General features: G+C 45.1%; 1 long non-coding RNA gene across 1 annotated transcript; it reads left to right on the forward strand.

The window, feature by feature from the left end:
* The first annotated feature begins 15722 nt into the window (after positions 1–15722).
* On the forward strand, positions 15723–17751 carry LOC144327151 (uncharacterized). Its single transcript, XR_013392058.1, has 3 exons — positions 15723–15907; positions 16370–16539; positions 17502–17751. It is a non-coding gene; the product is annotated as an uncharacterized LOC144327151 (long non-coding RNA).
* The last annotated feature ends 1291 nt before the right edge of the window (positions 17752–19042 follow it).

Raw genomic sequence — 19042 nt, forward strand, 5'->3', positions numbered from 1 at the left:
AAGTACAGTTCTTTGCAAAATAATTGATTGGATTTTGGAAAGGGGCTGCCCTCTTGTGGCAAACTTAATCTCTAGCAAGTTAATTCTTTGAACAATTTTTCTCTTTAGACTTTTTTACAAAGTCATTTTGATAGGCAGAATGCCCTCAGATGCCTGGCTTGGCTGGGTTATGGACTGTGCAACCCACTCACCCCATTCTGCAATATCTCAAAACATGGAAATAAATATTGTGTAAGAATAATGGAAGCATTTGAACTGAACTTGTATGGATGCTGGTAGAAAATGTTGAGCCCACTGAACAGGAATTGGGAACCCGTGGTCCTCCAAGAGAGTGTTGGACTACAACTTCCATCATCCCTGACCATCGGCCATGTTAACTGGGGCTGAGGGGTGTTGGTGTGCAACAACATTTGGTGGGCCACAGGATGTTATAGAAACAACACATTTTTTGTACATAAGGCATATTTGATCATACTCCTGATCATATCTGGGCCCTTGGCTTTTAGAAGCTAAAGAGGCAGGCCTTCTTTATTCCAAGAGTGGCCATTTAGACTAGGGTATATGGCAAACAAAAGACAAATATGGTTGGTATGATGTCCAGAAGATACTATTGAAGTAGCTTGGCTTTTGCAGCTGGTGCAATTTTCAGTAAGACTGAATCACAGAGCTTTTCTGCATATGTTCCAACTAAAATAGCCCTTATTTCTCAATCCTGCACCTTGATGTCAGGAACCATCATCAAACAAAATGTGGTTACAATATCTTAAGAGGGGTCCAAATGCACAGCGAACAAACAACTTTCCACAATATACATATATAGTAGATTTCATTTATATCTCACCATTCCTCCAAGAAGCTCAAGATGGCATATTATGTCCCCACTCTTCCCTATGTCATCCCCTCAACAACCCTGTGAGATAGGTTGGGCAGAGAGCTTCATGGCTGTTTGGGAATTTGAACCCTGGTCTTCTAGGTTCTATCATTTGCGTGAGGCAGCAAAATGTATTGGGATAGCCTTGATTCCCTACACCTGCTGAAATTCCCTCTTCTGCACCACTCTTAAGGCTACAGGAGCCCTGTTCCCTTTTTCAAAAGGCCAGCACCACCTAAGACATAGTCAAGAATATTCCTGTTTTCTGCTGCAAAATCCTGGAGAAGCGTATCTACAGGCATTTTATTCAGCGTTAGGACAAAGGAAAAACATGTCTGCTCCCCTTCATGTCCAAGCAAAAAGCATAAGGCAAAAGCTATAAACACAATGGAAGTTCCCAGCAAGCTGTGCTGGAATGTAAACAGACATGTGACATACAACAGCTCCACACATCTGATTAGGTGGAACGGAGCATCAATATCCTAAAAGGCAACACACATACCCCAAATGTGACAATTCTTATCCACTGTCTGCCCAGTGTTATTGCTTGTTGCCGCTGATGCTAAAGGAGAAAGGACAGGTCCAAAAAATAAAGCAAGGGGCACAGGGGAGGTTAGGGAACACGGCTTTGGAGAATAATTCCAACCAGTCCAGGGTTTACGACTACAGGACAGGAGCAAATCCCAGCTTTCCCTCCTCTCACCCCATCTCTTAAGGGTGACCTTTAATGTTCAGTCCTTCCTGCAGCATGCTCAGCTCACATCATGCTCCTCTGGTTTTTTCTTTCCTTAATTTACAAATGCATTGTTTTCCTGCCTACCTGTATAGTCCCCAAATTGTGTAGAAACCACCCGTGTTATCTGTAGGCAGCATTGTTTGTCTGCTTAGCTGATAGGTGCTGACTACAGAGTTCAGCATTAAAAGGAACAAGTGTGTTGGGCAGGGGCAGGGGGCAAAATATTTTGGGACATCTCCAGCCTCTAGCAAGAGTTCTCTTGCTTAGTACTGGTGTAACTGGAATCTTGAAGGGCAACGGTTCCCCTGGCACACTGATTATTTTAAACAACAAAACACTTTAGACCAGGTGTGGGGAACATTGGGGCTTCCTGGTGTTACTGAACTGCAGCCCCTGCAAGCCTGGACAATGGTCAACGATTCTGGGAGTTGCATGGGTTTGTTTTGTTTTTTAAAGAGGAAAAAAATGCAAAAGAAAGAGGAATTAAGGAACATAAGAACATCCCCAGCATGGGATCAGGCACATGTCACAAAAGATTCATACAAGTAAATACTACACATATCTAACTTCTTTCATAAAGAAATGTTATATTGCCCAAATGGCTTTGGCAGCTGCTGATTGTAGATTGTACATCGAGGTAGAAGTGTAGAAAATAAAACTCCGCCAGATGGCGCTGAATGACTGTGGTTTCTCTTTGCAAGATTGCAGTAGTCCAAATGTTCCTACATAGGGCTGCCATACACTCGGGTTTTCTCATATGCGTCCGGGAATTGGACTGTCAAAATGGCGTCTCAGTGAATTTTTACCAAATTGGCGAAATGTCCAGGATAACCTGGACGTGTGGCAACTAGGGTGATTTTTTTAAAAGAAAAATGCTGTAAAATTTTTTTCTCAGCAAGTGAGACATGCAAAGAGCAAGCATGCTGTGAAGAAAAAAAAAGGGCTTGGGGGGTGGGTGGGATGTTTGCCTTTGTAAATGCAAGTTATCCAAAGTTTTCAGCTGTTGAACCACAGTTTGATGAGCAGCAATTAAAAGAAACACAAGACCTTTGACTTTAGCATAGTTGTGAAATGGTGATAATAAAAACAATTCAGGTACACTTCTCTGCCACTCTGGGATAATGGGAGGCATTGCAGATGCTTCTCTAGCTGTTGCCACTGAATACAGACTCCAAGTGACAGACCAGAAACAAGATATTGGAGTGATAGTTAATAGCTCAGTGAAGATGTCAACCCAGTCCAGTGTGCTGGGGCTGTCGAAAAGACAGATTCCATGCTAGAGATCATTGGGAATGGAATGGAAAATAAAACTGCCAGTGTCATGATGCCGTTATACAAATCTATGGTGCCACTGCATTTGGAATGCTATGTACAGCTGAATGGCAACATTCAAATTTCAAGAGCAAATTGAAATTCCAAAATCTAAATATTTAAATGCTTTGCAATGTCTTGTAAAAATGCTTCCAATGCCCAGCATGTGCAATAAAATGTATATGTGCCTTTTCAGAAGTCAGTCCCCTTGAAGTCAATTGGCTTACAGCCAGGAAAGTGAGTACAGGATTGCAGTTGGAGTGATATAAAGTGGACATGAGTAAATATGTATACTGCCCTTCACCTGTAGATCTCAGGACGGTTCACAACATAAAAATACAATATAAAAATGTAAAATAAATAATAAAAACAAGAACAAAAAACCCCTCTATAACCCCCCCTCCCACAAACACATGTAAAAGGGGCAGAATATGTTAATCATCCAAAGGCCAGGTTGAAGAGAAATGTTTTTGCCTGGCACCTAAAGGTGTATAATGAAGGCACCAGGTGGACCTCCCTGGGGAGAGTATTCCACAAATGGGGGGCCACTGCAGAAAAGGCCTATTTTTGTGTTGCTGCAACCTTCCAGATCTCCTGCATAGGAGGCACATGAAGAAGGGCCTCAGAGGATGATTGCAGGGTCCAGGTTGAAGAGAGGGGTGGTCCTTGAGGTATTGTCATCCTGAGCCATTTAAAGCATTATGGGTCAAAACCAGCACTTTGAATGGGACCCCTAAACTAATTGGCAGCCAGTGCAGTTGGGCCAGGATCCGTGTAATACAGTGGTACCTCGGGTTACAGATGCTTCAGGTTACAAACACTTCAGGTTACAGACTCTGCTAACCCAGAAATAGTACCTCGTGTTAAGAACTTTGCTTCGGGATGAGAACAGAAATCGCGCGGCGGCACTGTGGCGGCAGCAGGAGGCCCCATTAGCTAAAGTGGTGCTTCAGGTTAAGAACAGTTTCAGGTTAAGAACGGACCTCCGGAACGAATTAAGTTCTTAACTCAAGGTACCACTGTATCCTCAAACTGTCTTGCCTCTGTGAGCAACCTGACTGCTGACTTCTGCACTAGCTGAAGTTTCCAAACCATCTTCAGAGGCAGCCCTATGTGGAACACATTGAAATAAACTAACCTAGAGGTTATCATAGCACAGAAGACAGAAGGTAAGCTATATCTGTCCAAATATGGATGCAGCTGGGCCACCAGCCAAAGCTGATAGAAGACACTTGGTGCCACTGAGGCCACCTGAGCGTCCGGCAACAACAAAGGATCCAGAAATACCCTTAAGCTACATAGTTGCTCCTTGAGAGAGAGTATAATCCCATCGTGAGCAGGGCCACCTCCCATCCAACCATTTTGCTCCCTCAAATTCCTGTGGTGGCATTTGAAGTTTAAATGCATCATCAGTCATTGAACTTCACAGTAAATACCTGCTTGGAGGATCACACTTTATCCTTAGATGCAATCACGTGGAGACTCGGAGTTCAGGAAAAGAAGAAAGCCAAGTTGATTAAAGGAAATAGATGCATGTTTGATCTAACAAAAATGGAGATTCAAAGAGCCATGCTTGCTCTTTGCATGTCTCACTTGCTGAGAAACAAAGATGCCTTATCTCTCAAGGTAAGAATGACAAAGAAGTGAGAAAGAGGAATTGAGATCAGCACCAGAAGTGTCAGGGACTGTGCTGAGGAGGGCTTTGGTCAGGCACCTCTTTTTAAACTAGATCACTAGGTGGGTGCACACCAATTATAGAACTCACTTTGTGTGAAATAATTTTTATGGAATGCTAAAAAAGTGTGGACTGTCCCATTTGCACCCCTGACCTTGAGCCACCCCCCCCCCGGAGGTTGTTTTTCCTAATCAAATGAAAGCTTCTTGCATTGAGAAAGGGCTCAAGATGCTTCCCCAGAAAGCTTCTTCCATCATCATCCACAGTGACCCATTCTTTCTCCAACCAAGTGAGAAGGACCAACCACAAGGCAGAACCAACTCATTGGCAGACAGGCTTACAAAGTTACTACAGTGCAAACCAGGGCAGGCTTACGTGGGAGGAAGTTTCAATGAACTCAGTGGGGCTTACTTTCGAGTAGACATGTCCTGGATTGTGATATAATACTGTCTCCCTATATTCCTATCAAGTGCTCTTTCCAAAAGCAGTTTGATAAATAAGCTTCCCAGAGAAAACATCATATTATCCTGTAGTAGTCATACTCTAAGTAATTCCATTGATATTAATGTGCATCACTAGCTTACATCCATTAATTTCAGTGGGTCTGTTCAGAATAAAACTTAAGTTTCCCCAAGCAGCAATTTTGTTTTGGGAAAACATGAATCTCCAAGGTAGGAGCGGAACACAAAAGTTGACTCTGCACCTGATATTTTGTCCCAAATCATGCAATCTCGGCTTCTTTCCGCAAAAGATAATGCAAATATCGATTCAACTCAATTAAAGGTGTATTTATTAAAAGTAGGACCGCAATGAACAGAACAATAATGCTCTTTGGTGTTCCCCTGAAGCAGGAATTCTCAGGCTGAAATCCAAAGCACAGTTAAGTGCAAGTAAATTACATTGAGGAGGGACGCGGGTGGCGCTGTGGGTAAAACCTCAGCGCCTAGGACTTGCCAATCGAAAGGTCGGCAGTTCGAATCCCTGCGGCGGGGTACACTCCCGTCATTCGGTCCCAGCGCCTGCCAACCTAGCAGTTCAAAAGCACCCCCGGGTGCAAGTAGATAAATAGGGACCGCTTACCAGCGGGAAGGTAAACGGTGTTCCGTGTGCTGCGCTGGCTCGCCAGAGCAGCTTCGTCACGCTGGCCACGTGACCCAGAAGTGTCTGCGGACAGCGCTGGCTCCCGGCCTATAGAGTGAGATGAGTGCACAACCCTAGAGTCTGGCAAGACTGACCCGTACGGGCAGGGGTACCTTTACCTTTACCTAAATTACATTGACCGCAGTTGATGTGTTCTGCAGCCCTGTCCAAGGCTTGTTTACTCTGAAGCTGGAGTCTCTCAACAGCCTCTCAACAGCCTGTGCCTTAGGTTTGGAGCAGTGGCATAGCCTGGGGGGCAATGGGGACAGTGGCCACGGGCACAGAGTTCTGAGGGGCACAACCCAGCACCCCCATAACAGGCTGCCTCACCTAGGCAGCATGGCTACTGCAGAAAGGCAGGCCGCGCCTGGGCTGGACCTTCAGAGCCACAGCAGTGCCTCCTTCTCCTCACAGCCAGCTTCTTCTTCTTCTCCATATATCCTTCCACAGTGGGGACATTGGTTTCCGGGCAGGAGTTGATCACAGTGTGGATTTGCCAAACGTGCCTTCCTCTTAGCACGTTTCTCCCTTGTGTCCTGAGTTTGAGTGCCTTCAAAGTCTATTACACCTTTGGTAAAGGCTATTCTCCAACTGGAGCGCTCGCAGGCCAGTGTTTCCCAGTTGTCAGTGTTTATACTACATTTTTAAAGATTTGCCTTAAGACAGTCTTTAAACCTCTTTTGTTGACCACCAGCATTACGCTTTCCATTTTTAAGTTTGGAATAGAGTAGTTGCTTTGGAAGACGATCATCAGGCATCTGCACAACATGACCAGTCCAACGAAGTTGATGTTGAAGAATCATTGGTTCAACACTGGTGCTCTTTGCTTCTTCCAGTACACTGATACAGTGGTACCTCTGGATGCAAACAGGATCCGTTCCGGAGCCCCATTTGCATCCTGAAGAGAACGCAACCCGCATCTGCGCATCTGCGCATCTGCACATGCACGGTCGCGATTCACCACTTCTGCGCATGTGTGTGATGTCATTTTGAGCATCTGCACATGTGCGAGCGATGAAACCCGGAAGTAACGTGTTCCATTACTTCCGGGTCGCCGCGGAGCGCAACCTGAAAACGGTCGACCTGAAGCAACTTTTACCTGAGGTATGACTGTATTAGTTCGCCTGTCTTCCCAAGTGATTTGTAAAAATTTTCGGAGACACAGTCAGCAAAGAGACACTCACCAATAGGTGGAACTCCAGGGTCTCCCTTCCAGCATGTGTCCTTGGGCATGGCATGTACCTTGTGATGAGAGCATGGAAAGGAGAGCTGTCTGCTTGACCAGGACCCGCTGGTGCCCACCCTCGCACTGTGCAGCCAAGGAGAGGCAGCTGGGGAAGGGCTGCGCTTGGCACCTCAAGCTGCTCTCCACCACCCTCCTCCTAGGCCTGCTGCAGCTGCAGCTCTGGCGCTGTTGGGACATCACCAAGCCCAACAAGGAGCACCAGCCACAGCTCACGCTGGGATCTCACTGAGCTGAGAGGGAGAACACAATGACTGGCAGGTGACCTCCATGAGGAACAACGGCGCAGGGGCTCAAAGAAGTATCCTGTTGTCTTCTGCATGATCCCCGCAAATAGGTTAGGGAGCACCACCCTTGCCTTGACCCAGGTATTGTCAACGCAGGCTATGCCCCTGGCTTGGAGCCTGCATTTTGTGAGCTGGTGAGAGACCTTGCACACCAGAGCTCCCCTCCAGCTGCAGACTCGCTTCTCTCCATTGATGGAATTCAAGTTCAGTAGTTTGCTGCAGAGCATCACATTGCAGCAAAAGCTTTTCCTACATGTTTGGAAGCTGTGAAGGAAATAATCTGAGATCAAAGCTCTGTCCTCACCTTGGGCACTTTGGCCTAGCTGGAATGTACCCTTGAGCTTTGACCATCCCCATTGCTTCCCTTACATGGAAGCTGAAGAAATGTGCATGGAAGCTCTGAGTGTGCAGAAGCGCTGGCTTTTTCTGAGTCCTGTACTGGATTATCCAGTAGGCAGGCTAAGCACATGCTGAGAGTGCCAAGCAAAGCAGGAGCAGCTGAGAAAACGATAATTTATTTTTTAACTAATCTGATATTAAGAAAGAAAGAAAGAAAGAAAGAAAGAAAGAAAGAAAGAAAGAAAGAGAGAGAGAGAGAGAGAAGTCATCATTGGGGGAAATCAGAAATTCATTAGATGTCATTACACACTCTTTCCACTATTTTTCTGTTCTCTTTTTATAATGTATCCTAAACCAGGAGGTATCCTACTAAAGAAATAATGTGTGGAAATCAGAACCTGGCATGTGTTGGAACAAATCATGTATTATTATTTTTTACGGTTTAGTATTGAGTTTATTTTGAATTGCCTATAGAGAGGTACTAAAATCTTTCTAACCCAGCCCTGGTTGAGTATCATCTTTCTGTTTTAACTCTGCCAGGAAGGCAGCCTAACCTGGAACCTGAGACACATGGCACTCTCCCTTGGCATTGTCGTGAGTGTGAAATGCCTCCAGCAACAGTCTCAATAGGTGGCTAATCGGCAATGGGGGCTAATTGGCTATAGAAATGTAGGTGATTTCAGAGCTCAGTGAGCTAGTCTCTGTGCAATGCACTTCGTCTGGAAGAGTCTGTACAGAGAGAGTTCAGCCTGCCCAGATCAAAGGGGTCACGGAGTATTTTGTTACAAACAGAGCTCTAGTAGGAAGGGTGTGAGTTTACTCAGTGTCAATGCCAGGCTATTTTGCACCCTAGGCAAGGCTAACTAACTAGCTGCACCACCACGACGCCCCAAAAACGGCAAAATTCAATTTCCAAAAAACCATTGTCTTGTAGAAAAAATGCAAAGCACAAAACTTGAAACTGCTAAATATTTGTTAAATGGCAATAATAAATAATGCAACAATCTTTGATTATGTTTCTCAAAGATAAAAGAGCATGTATTAGTGCACAAATAATTTCAAACAAACTTGTGAACTGTGATGTTAAAATTTAAGTCTCTTCAAAGTTTCAATTCCAAGCACATCAAAAAACTCTTCGAGTGTTTTCTTTTCCTTTGCAAATGTGGCCAACAATTCCTTCAACAAGTTCATGTGCTGATGTTCAGCCATGTTCTATTAATATAATTGCCAAGCCAATCAGGCTTTTTTGCAACATTGTTGAGCGTGTGTAAGTTTTTATAAGTTTGAGCTTTGAGAAACTGCGTTCACCACTTGCCAGCTGAAAGTGTGAGAAGAAATCTTTGTGGCAGCATAGACTCTGGAAACCTTCCAGCTATTTATATAAAAGTAAAACATTGTCAGAAATTTATAAGATATAAGAAAATCCAATCTATATAAAACTGTGCGCCTCAAAGGTCTCTGTGTGGTCCTTTGAGGTCTGTCGCCCTAGGCGCCCGCCTCTCGGCCATGAATTTGAAGTTTGCTTGGGCGAGTCCATCCGGGGTTATTTCAGCCTGCTGTATTTGGAGCACGTAGGAGCTTGACTCATGTTATCTCTTCATTGAGGGAGACAATCGAATTAGAATGATTGGCAGCCCGTTGCCAAGCCTCAACAGCTGACTGAAAACTTGCTAATTATACTTGATTAACTCCTCATTGCAACACAAACCAACTTCCAAATCTGCATGGCTATGGAATTGGCGGTGAAGGGCCTGAATTTGCCTAATCTAGATCCTCTCCTATCTTCCTAAACATTCCCACAGTTTTAAGGAACCGACACAATTTCTATTCCTTCAACGAGCGATTATTTTTATTTTCAATTACCAACAACAGAAACTATATATTTAATTAATGTTCTGTAAACTGAAATGGCAAAGCTGTATTACAACTGAGAACTAACATAAACTACCGTACACATTTAAAAAAACCAAAACGGCAAGGAAAGTGCTATTTGTTAGGGAACTGTCTTCAAACAACTTTGCATATGGTTTGTTCTTAACCTACCGAAACTTTATTAAACTTTCACTGACCATCTCTCTATGAAGAAAAGTCGGCGTGTTTTATTAACCCTCTCCGAATTAATACACACACCTCAAGATGCACTTTCGAGGGAAATTTATGCCAAATGTGGGGGTTTTCGTTTCCAAAAAGAAAATGGTAAATTGCGACTTGTTGAAATCTGGGAACTTAGTATAGGTGAAATTTTGTAACAATGCCCTGAAGGTCCACTTATGTGTAGTGCGCAACGTTAGAGAAAAACTCTTGCTACAATGTGATGGTCTGAGGAAACAAACTACACTTTACTAAACTTGAATTCAGTAAACGGAGGGAAGCAAGCAAGCCCCTCTGGCGTACAAGTCCTCTCTTGCGTCCACCAGCTCACAATAGCACGATCCTTTGACCGCGTCTTCCAGGAAGAGAAAAAAAAAATGCTGAAGAGCAGCGGTGTGAACCTGACATCTCCGGAATTTTTTGGCATTGGAGAGAAAATGGGCGCCGCTCTCTTTCTTTTAAATGCTTTTTATTAAAATATTTTCTCGGGTAACAAAAGTACAGGCAGCGTCTCTGTTGTGAGAAAGGGTTTCAAGCAAAGCGAGGTCGAGAATTGGGGTGCAAGCTCTATCGGGTTTAAAGAGGAGAGGCCAGACGGTGGTTATTAGTTTTAATTAGTGTTGCTTAATAAATTTATAAGATGCTTTGTACCGTGAAGCCACCGAGGGGGGTGTGTGTTACAAATTTAAAAAAGAAGAAGAAAAAACACAGACAAAAGATAAGTTCTAAAAACGATAACATTGTTTCAACAAACTCCCAGGACAACAAAACCTTTTTTTTCTGGCTATGCTCTTAATATTCCATAAATGACTGCAGAGAAAGATTCCTGAAACAAAAAGGCAAGACCCAAGCGCCAACTTCCCTAAGGGACACAGTGAAGCTTGCTTCTGAGTATAGGATTGCAAATGGAAAAACTAAAGGAATGTTGAAATAAGGAAAGAATTCCTCAGATGGCATCTTCCAAAGAAGGGGCCTATTCTGAGTGAAGCTTTCCTGAGCCATAATTCCTTTGCACCTGACCACAAAAGCTTCTGCCACAAATCCCTCATTTCCCCCCATTTAAAATATCTGTCTCCTTTTGCATACCTTTTAATAAAATATTAAGAAATAATTAAGCCGCATAATAAACCAAACCAAACAGAGCAGTCAGAAAGATTTCCAGATTCCATCTTGAAATCGCGGAAACATTTCAGTTGCAGAATTCAGAGTTGACAATCAAATCGTTAAATGGACTGGTTGGTTTTTTAAATCACACCCCTCCTTCCAATCCCTAGGGAAGAGGGGGCGAAGCTGGAGCCCTGAAGATGTGCGGGACTCCATTGCCTCTGACCACTGGTCATGCTGGCTGGTCCCGATGGGAATTCTAGTCCACCCACACCTGGAGAGCCCCCCTCTCCGCATCCCTGCCACGGGCTGCCCCGCCACCCCCTAGAAAGAGGGATCCGGGCTCCTGGGGTTGTTCTCTGCTGCCTGCCCCCCTCCCACCCATCTTCCACGTCGGGACTCCGGGGGCGCAGCAAGTCCGGATTCCCCGTTTGTTTGAAAAAAACAACAACCACCCACTCGACGGTTTCTGCTCGGTTTCGTGAACCTCGCTTTGTACTCCGTTGCAACCCAGAGGGCGCTTTTATCACAACAATCGCTAGGCAGGGCCTGTGCAAAGGAGCCAGCCTAAGGGTCTTCAACGCTCCCAATAAAATATCTGAGGAGGCTACGCCCACCACCCAAGTTGATAGGCATTGCCATTCAAACGGGGTGTGCGCACACCACATCATGTGATTGATTATGTAGGATGGGGCTTCCCTCCCCCCTCCCCCAATATTTTATTCAAGTTGGCACCCTTGTTGAGAGGAGGATTAGGCAGCTAAAATAGAGATACTGTACTTAAAGAAGCCCTCCATGTATGGATGCAAGGAGGGTTTCTCAGTTGATGCTTTCAGATTTCAATATCTGCCTCTGAACACACACATCTCGACATCTGAAGAGAAGGCTGGGTGGTGCAGTTGCTTTTTAAAAGTTAAAAATAAATAAATCTCCATATAACCCAAAAACAAAAATAGAACTCAAGGAGATAAACACACACACACACACACACACACACACACACACACCAGAACCAAGGCTGACATGGGATGTCATGGTACAGGTGAGTGTTAAAGGTAAAGGTAAAGGTACCCCTGCCCGTACGGGCCAGTCTTGGCAGACTCTAGGGTTGTGCGCCCATCTCACTCAAGAGGCCGGGGGCCAGCGCTGTCCGGAGACACTTCCGGGTCACGTGGCCAGCGTGACAAAGCTGCATCTGGCGAGCCAGCGCAGCACACGGAAACGCCGTTTACCCGCCAGTAAGTGGCACCTATTTATCTCCTTGCAACCGGGGGTGCTTTCGAACTGCTAGGTTGGCAGGCGCTGGGACCAAGCAACGGGAGCTCACCCCGCCGCGGGGATTCGAACCGCCGACCTTTCGATCGGCAAGCCTTAGGCGCTGAGGCTTTTACCCACAGCGCCACCCGCGTCCCTGAGTGAGTGTTAGTACAAACCAAATTGTGTCCTCTCAGAAAGTGAGAGCCATATGGCTCCCCTTTATCACATACACAGCCCAACAAGGATGGACAATAATCCACCAACAGCATACAAATCAATATGGCTAACCTGATCGAAAACACCCACCCACCCCACTCACACATGAAAACAAAGACCACCACAGCCAACCACAAATGAATAACCACACCCTAGGCCAACCCCAACCTCTCTCACCACCAAAGGAACACAAGCGAACAACAAAGAACCTGCACAAACAACGCAGACACCAAACCCTACATAGAGTAAGTGAAATACAAACATCGCCACCTGACCTCACCCCCACCCATCTCTTGCCCCCCTCCACCTCTTTCCCCCTTTTCTTCCTAATGTCTCAACAAATGAAAATGATTTGTAAATATGTTACATGGGAGAAAGAACACAAGAGAAAGACATTGCACACTTTTGTAAATCAACAAAATCTTTAATAAAATAATAAAAAGAAGAAAGTGAGAGCCATTCTGCCTCCCCGGAAGACTGCAAAAATCCTGTGGAAAAGGACTTTAACCACCTGCATCTTCGGATTACTGTGGCTGGAGATTGGAGGAACAGGGTTGCAAGTGAACATTAGCCAATGGTTTAATTGCCCCTGGACTCCCTCAGCCCCTTCACAAAATATGCCGAAAGGAATTCAAACACAGAGGATGAGCAATTTGGTGGCCCATCTCTCGACAGTCTTCTACAGCTGGGTCAGTTGAAGCCAGTACTTTCGGATGACACTGCCGCATACTCATTTTACAGCATTTTATCAACATAGTTCAATGTCTTCCACACCTCAGCCGCTCTGAACCCAGCCTTGGCTGGGGAGGGCAGGGTATAAAAATTATTATTTATTATTATTATTATTAATTATTATTATTATTATTATTTGCTGGTCCATAATAAGCTCCCTCTTTCTTAAAATGAACAGGAATTTTCTGGAGGAGTGGCTTGACCAATAAGCACATGTGCCTGAAAATAATAAATCACTCATTCTCCACAGTTCCCTAAGAACAGGATTAAAACCAGCTTAGAAAACATACAATATTTACTTTCAGATATTGACTTTATTTATAGTGGCTGTCTTTTTTTCTTTTTCTTTTTGCATTGCCTGCTGCAAAAATCTAGGCCAATGAGCTTTCAAGCCTCACTCAGGCTGCTCTCCTACAGTGCAGGCCTGCTGTGAAGGTAACATGTGCAGGTCAGATCCAGACACCCTACAGACGAATACAATAATCTTACATAGGCTCACAACAAATGTAATTATTCTTTTTAAAAAAATATATTTTTATTAACAGTTTATTAGTTTACAAAAATACGTGCATTGTCTCTTTTTTCAAGTTGTGTGTTCATTTGTTGTGAGACATTAGTGTTGCATATAGTGTTAGGTTAGGAAGAAACGTAGGGGAAAGAGGGGGAGTGGTGAGTGGGGTGGGGTGGGGTGCCAATGCTTCTATTCTTAGTGTATGTGTGGGATTTTGAGTTGGCACGACTTGTGTGGGTTCTCTTACTATTCACTTGTTGTATTTCCTTGGTGAGAGGTTGAGGGTGGCCTAGGCTGTGGTTGGTTGTCTTTGGTTGGCTGTAGTGAGCTTTGGTTGTGTGTGTGTGTGTGTGTGTGTGTGTGTGTGTGTGTGTGTGTGTTTGGATCAGGTTACAGATTGATTTGTAAGCTGTTGGCGGATTCTTGTCTTGGTTGGCTGTGTACAGTGGTACCTCTGGTTGCAAATGGGATCCGTTCCGGGTCGCCGCAGGACGCAACCTGAAGCAAACGTAACAAGAGGTATGACTGTGTGTGATAAAGGGGAACCATACAGGAGTGAAGGCATCTTCTATTTGTCCCCGTGTCAGTAAAAGTTTATTGGTTAGTTTTTACTAATAAGGCTGTTTCCCATACTATTTGATACCACTGGTCAAAGCTTACTCCTGACAGGCCTCTCCTGTGTTTGTCTATGACGCTTCTGATAGGTGGGTTATGGGCTCTTTATGATATGAGTGGGCATTATCTTGGAAGATGTTTAGTGGGGCCAGTGCCAGGGTGATGTCTAATAATTGCTTAGTTATTTTGCATATTTCTTGTATGATTGGTGTCCAGAAGAGATGGATTTGGGGACATTCCCACCACATGTGGAGGTATATGCCTGTGGAGGTGCATCCTCTGCAGCATTTTTGTGAGGTTCCTGGGTGTATTAGTGCTAATTTCCATGGTGTTAGGTACCATTTGAGAGTTTCAAAGTGAGTTCTTTCCTTTTCGCTGATACGGACTTGAAGGGAGGTTTAGCCCACATTCTGGTCCAATGGGTGGAGTTAATCTCATAGCCTATGTCATCCTCTTTTTATTATATTGAGGGGGTTTGTGGGATTTTGGAGCAGTGTTTTCTATATTGCTGATACCATCCCTTTACTATGTTCCTTTGTTGTTAGGAGGTGGTTTTCAAAGGTTGTCAAGGGCCTAGTTGCTAACAATTTTTACTACTACTGGATTGTTTAAGAGAGCAGGTAATTATTCTGTAGAAAATACAACTGGAGAAAAAGACAATGTACGTACATTTGTAAACCAAGAAAATATTTAATAAAAATTAAAAACAAATGTTTCAATAGAGACTGGTTAGTTTGGCAACTACTGTATATCAACGGAACAAGCCTAAACATCAGCACTTGACTTGAAGAAATTGGTGACAAAAATCTGCAAAGTGATATGCCTGGAATTGAAATTTAAGAGACTTAAATGTTAACATCACAATCCACAAGATTATGCAAAATGATTTGTGTGCTAAAACATTACCTTTCTCAAATACAAATGGAAATCACAAGATTGTTGCATTATTGCAATTTAAAATAAAATTAGTAGCTTCAAGTTTTGTTCTTTCCTTTTTACTACAAGACACCCATTTTTGAAAACTGAAGTTAGCAATGTTTTATTCATTTACCTCTTTATCTGATTTCATTTCAATGCCTGCTAACATCCAATAGATCTCAAGGCGGCATACAGATAGATACATAGAAGCATCACAATTAAAACCAAAATATACACAAAATACGCTGAAAGGTGAGAGGAGGAAAAAACAACAAAAGTCATTATTGAGCAGACAAGCCTCACCTTCAGGTGGCCAGTGTGTGTGTGTGTGTGTGTGTGTGTGTGTGTGTGTGTGTGTGAGAGAGAGAGAGAGAGAGAGAGAGAGAGAGAGAGAGAGAGAGAGATATGCAGGCTTCTTGACTGGCTCCGCTCCTTTTTCCGGAGGGGGGACACACACCAATGACTGAGCTGGGAGATCCTTTCCATGTCTATAAAAGGCCCCCTGTACCTTCTGCATGTGGGATGTAAAACACAGGAGCAGTCAATTACAACATTCCTAGAGTGTACATGTTAAGACATGGGGAGGGATGTCTGTCCTACCAGCAGGTAAACTTCCTGGGACAGACTTCCTCCACATGTGACCAGAGGTGTGTGTGGCCTCACCTGTGCAGGTAATGATAAAAGCACAGTGCAGGACAGCCATCTCTCTCTCTGCCATCTTCCTTCGAAGCAGCAACATCTAAAGATGCCCTCTTGGCTCCCAGCCAAGAGAGGAGGAAGGGACTATCTTCTTATTAGATTCTAAATGTATGTTACTTTTATTAAGCAGTCTGCCTTCTGGGATCCGATTGTGAACAGAATGTGAGTAAACTCTTTTTATACTTTTATAAAACACTGTCGTGTCTTGTATTTTAAGAGGGAACAAAGGGGAAATTACCAGAGTAATTATTATAGAGGTTCTAGCGAACCTGAGCACAGGTTACCGTTGCGAACCTAAAAGGGGAATGTCTTACTCTGCTGATATTTTGGGAACTTGTTAGCACAAGTTGGATAAGGATATAGTCTCACAATATATCCTCTCCTGCATCCCTGAACATTCCCACACTGCACCCACATTTCATGCCCACCACTCCTCCTGATCAGAGAAGCAGGGGATGGATTTCCACACCTTTGAGAATGACCTCCACCTCTCTTCCCAGGAGACACCTGCTCCTCTTCCCCCTTCCTCCTCTCACCTTTGAGGCCAAGAGCAGCTCTAGACTGGGCAGGGGGCAGCTTAGGGAAAGTGCAGCCTGCTTAATGCCCCGCTTTTCTCCTCTGCAGAGATCAGGACAACGCGCCGTCTTCGCTCATCGGACCGGAGGACGAGGTTTGCGTTCTCAGACTTCCAGCTGGACGTACTGGAAACGACCTTCAAAGTGCGACCGAAGCCTGGCCACTATCAAAGGATGTTGCTGGCCTGCCTCACTGAGATCCCTGAGGATCGCATCCAGGTGAGTTGTGGGGGGGGGGGGAGATGGTCCCAATTCTGCCAGGAAGAAAGGCAAGACGGGAGGACGTCGGGTAAGGATTGGGGGCACAGGAGGAGAATCGACCGGGAGCTCCCTTCCAGGTCTGCCTCTTGCAGCCCCTCGAGCCTGGGCGCCTTTCTGGGGACACCCGTCCCCTGTGCTCGATGGGCAAGGGAATCTCCGCCGGGGACCTTCCTTGGCCAAGGCGAACAGTGCTGGAGAGCTTCCAGGGGGGCGCTGCTCCTCCCACCCAGGGCGGCTGCTCCTCTCCCCCGGCCTCGCCTTCCTACTTCCCTCAAGGGCAAGGAGTGCAGCGAAAGCAGAGCATGCCAACGTTGCGCTTCTTGTGGGATATATATACACACAGAGCACTCAAGTCCAACATTTCCTGTTTCCTGATCCATCCATCATGTGTTGCCTTTTGGTGATCATGCTCTTAGCCAGTGGCACTTGGTTCATCCTTTACAGAGGATTGAAGCCACAAGGTAGAAAGTTTGAAGCTTCTTTTCTCTGCAAATGTAACTGCAACTACAATATAAAGCCTGACACTTAAACAATATCATAAACTTTGCCATTACTTTTTTAAAAAAAAGACTGTCGTGTCATAGTTTTTAAGAAGAAACTAATGGGGAAATTTACCAGGAACAATCCAATCTGGACAAGCCAGGCTGGACTGCTCAACTTATATGATTCTAACGAATCCATCAACTTGCTTCCAGCAATATGCAATGGAATGTGCTCTGCTACTACCTCACTAGCATTTAGTGAGGAAGGAAAATATTAATCAATATATCCTCTCCCACTATCCACAACATTCCCACCCATCCGGCCAGTCTTGGTGGGAATCCCGAGTCCATTAACAGGGAGGGGTGGGAGACTCAAGTCTGCGATCTCTGCTTTATTGAGAACACCTGTGCTCACGCTCCTCCTCTCATTCCTAACAGCTCTGGTTCTGCAACCAGAATCATGAGAACTGCCCTCCAGAATATGTGTCTTCCAGAGCCGCCTTTACACCTGCCACTCACGTTCAAAATGTCGGCCTACCATTGCCTCCCCTTCCTCCAAGCTGTGGCCTATCACTTCACCTGCCAATCTTCCAAGCTTCAGCCTGCCACCAACTCAACAGTTCATAGCAAGGAGCCTGTCAGCCCCTCAAATACCAGATCAAAATAAATTTCATTATTTTTAGCCTTCCGGAGGGCTAATGTTTTTGTTGTGTGTGGGGGGGGTAGCAATGTTAGAACTGGTCCATGCAATCGGGAAAAAACCACCCTGGGAGAAGCAGATATGCATGGAGGTGGCAGAGGTAAGTCTGCAGGGCAGCATTTCTGTGCATGCTGCTCCAGAATGAGGAGGGGGAAATCCCTTGAAGGGCCCACCTTTGAGGTATTTTCCTTGCTTGCGTTTGCTTTTGGTTGGGGGTGGGGTGCTTTTCCACAGGTGAATATTAGGGCAGGTTTTGTTTTTGTTTTGCATGGGGAACAGGGCAGTTTGGGAGGGAACAAAGGGAAAAGGCCAAAAGGCCCAGGGATTTTAACTGTGTCACACTCAGGAGTGTAACTCGGGACTGATTGGGCTGGATCTCCCACCACCTGTGAACATTGGTCACACTGGCTGCTTCTGGTGGGAGCCAGAGCCCAAGAACATGAGGGGTTTGGGGGCTCAAGTCCGCCAACCTGGTTTCATAAGAGCACTCCTGTGCTCACACTCCTCCTTACATCCCCAACAGCTCTGGTTCTGGACCTGCTGGGCAAAGGCACAAAGGGCGAATAGTGAGAATTGTTCTCTGGAAGAGGTATCCACCTCCAGACCCTTATTTACACCCACTGCTCTGCTTCCTATTTTAGCCAACTACCAGCACACCTGGGTTCAAGTGGCAGCCTGTCGCCATCCCACACTCGTCCAAGTTCCAGTCTGCAACCACATCTGGCTTCAAACACCATCCTACCACTATCTAATCTTCTTCAAAGCTCCAGCCTTCAACCAGCGTACCTTTTCAAAGCTACAACCTGCCACCAAACCCACCAGATCCCAGTATGGAGCCTGTCAAGCCCCCAAATCACAAATCAAAAAGAAGTTGTTTTTAGGCTACCCAAAGCCTGATGTTTTTGCTGTGTGAGAGGAATGGCAATGTCACAAGTGACTACCCAATGTGGTCCATACAGTCACAAAGCTGGTGGGTACTCTTGGGGCAGTTATTTGCTTGCAGCTTAACTTACAAGGTCATGAGGAGAAAGCACCTCATCTTGCACACAGGGAGGGAAGGCTGAACTTTTAAGGGGAGGCTCATTCCTCAATCCCAGGAAGGTCTAATGCACCTTGTTTATCAACTACATTATTCTCCTGACCTTCCTTCCAAGGACCCAGAGCAGCATACAAATTGTCCTGCCTCTGTTTAGCAAGCTAGCGCCATTAAACACAAACTTTGAAGCAGTCCCTGATCTCAGAGTAACACACCACACAAAAGATACACCCTGGTTGTTAG

This window comes from Podarcis muralis, chromosome 3, assembly GCF_964188315.1.
Source record: "Podarcis muralis chromosome 3, rPodMur119.hap1.1, whole genome shotgun sequence".
In the NCBI taxonomy this organism is placed as follows: Eukaryota; Metazoa; Chordata; class Lepidosauria; order Squamata; family Lacertidae; genus Podarcis; species Podarcis muralis.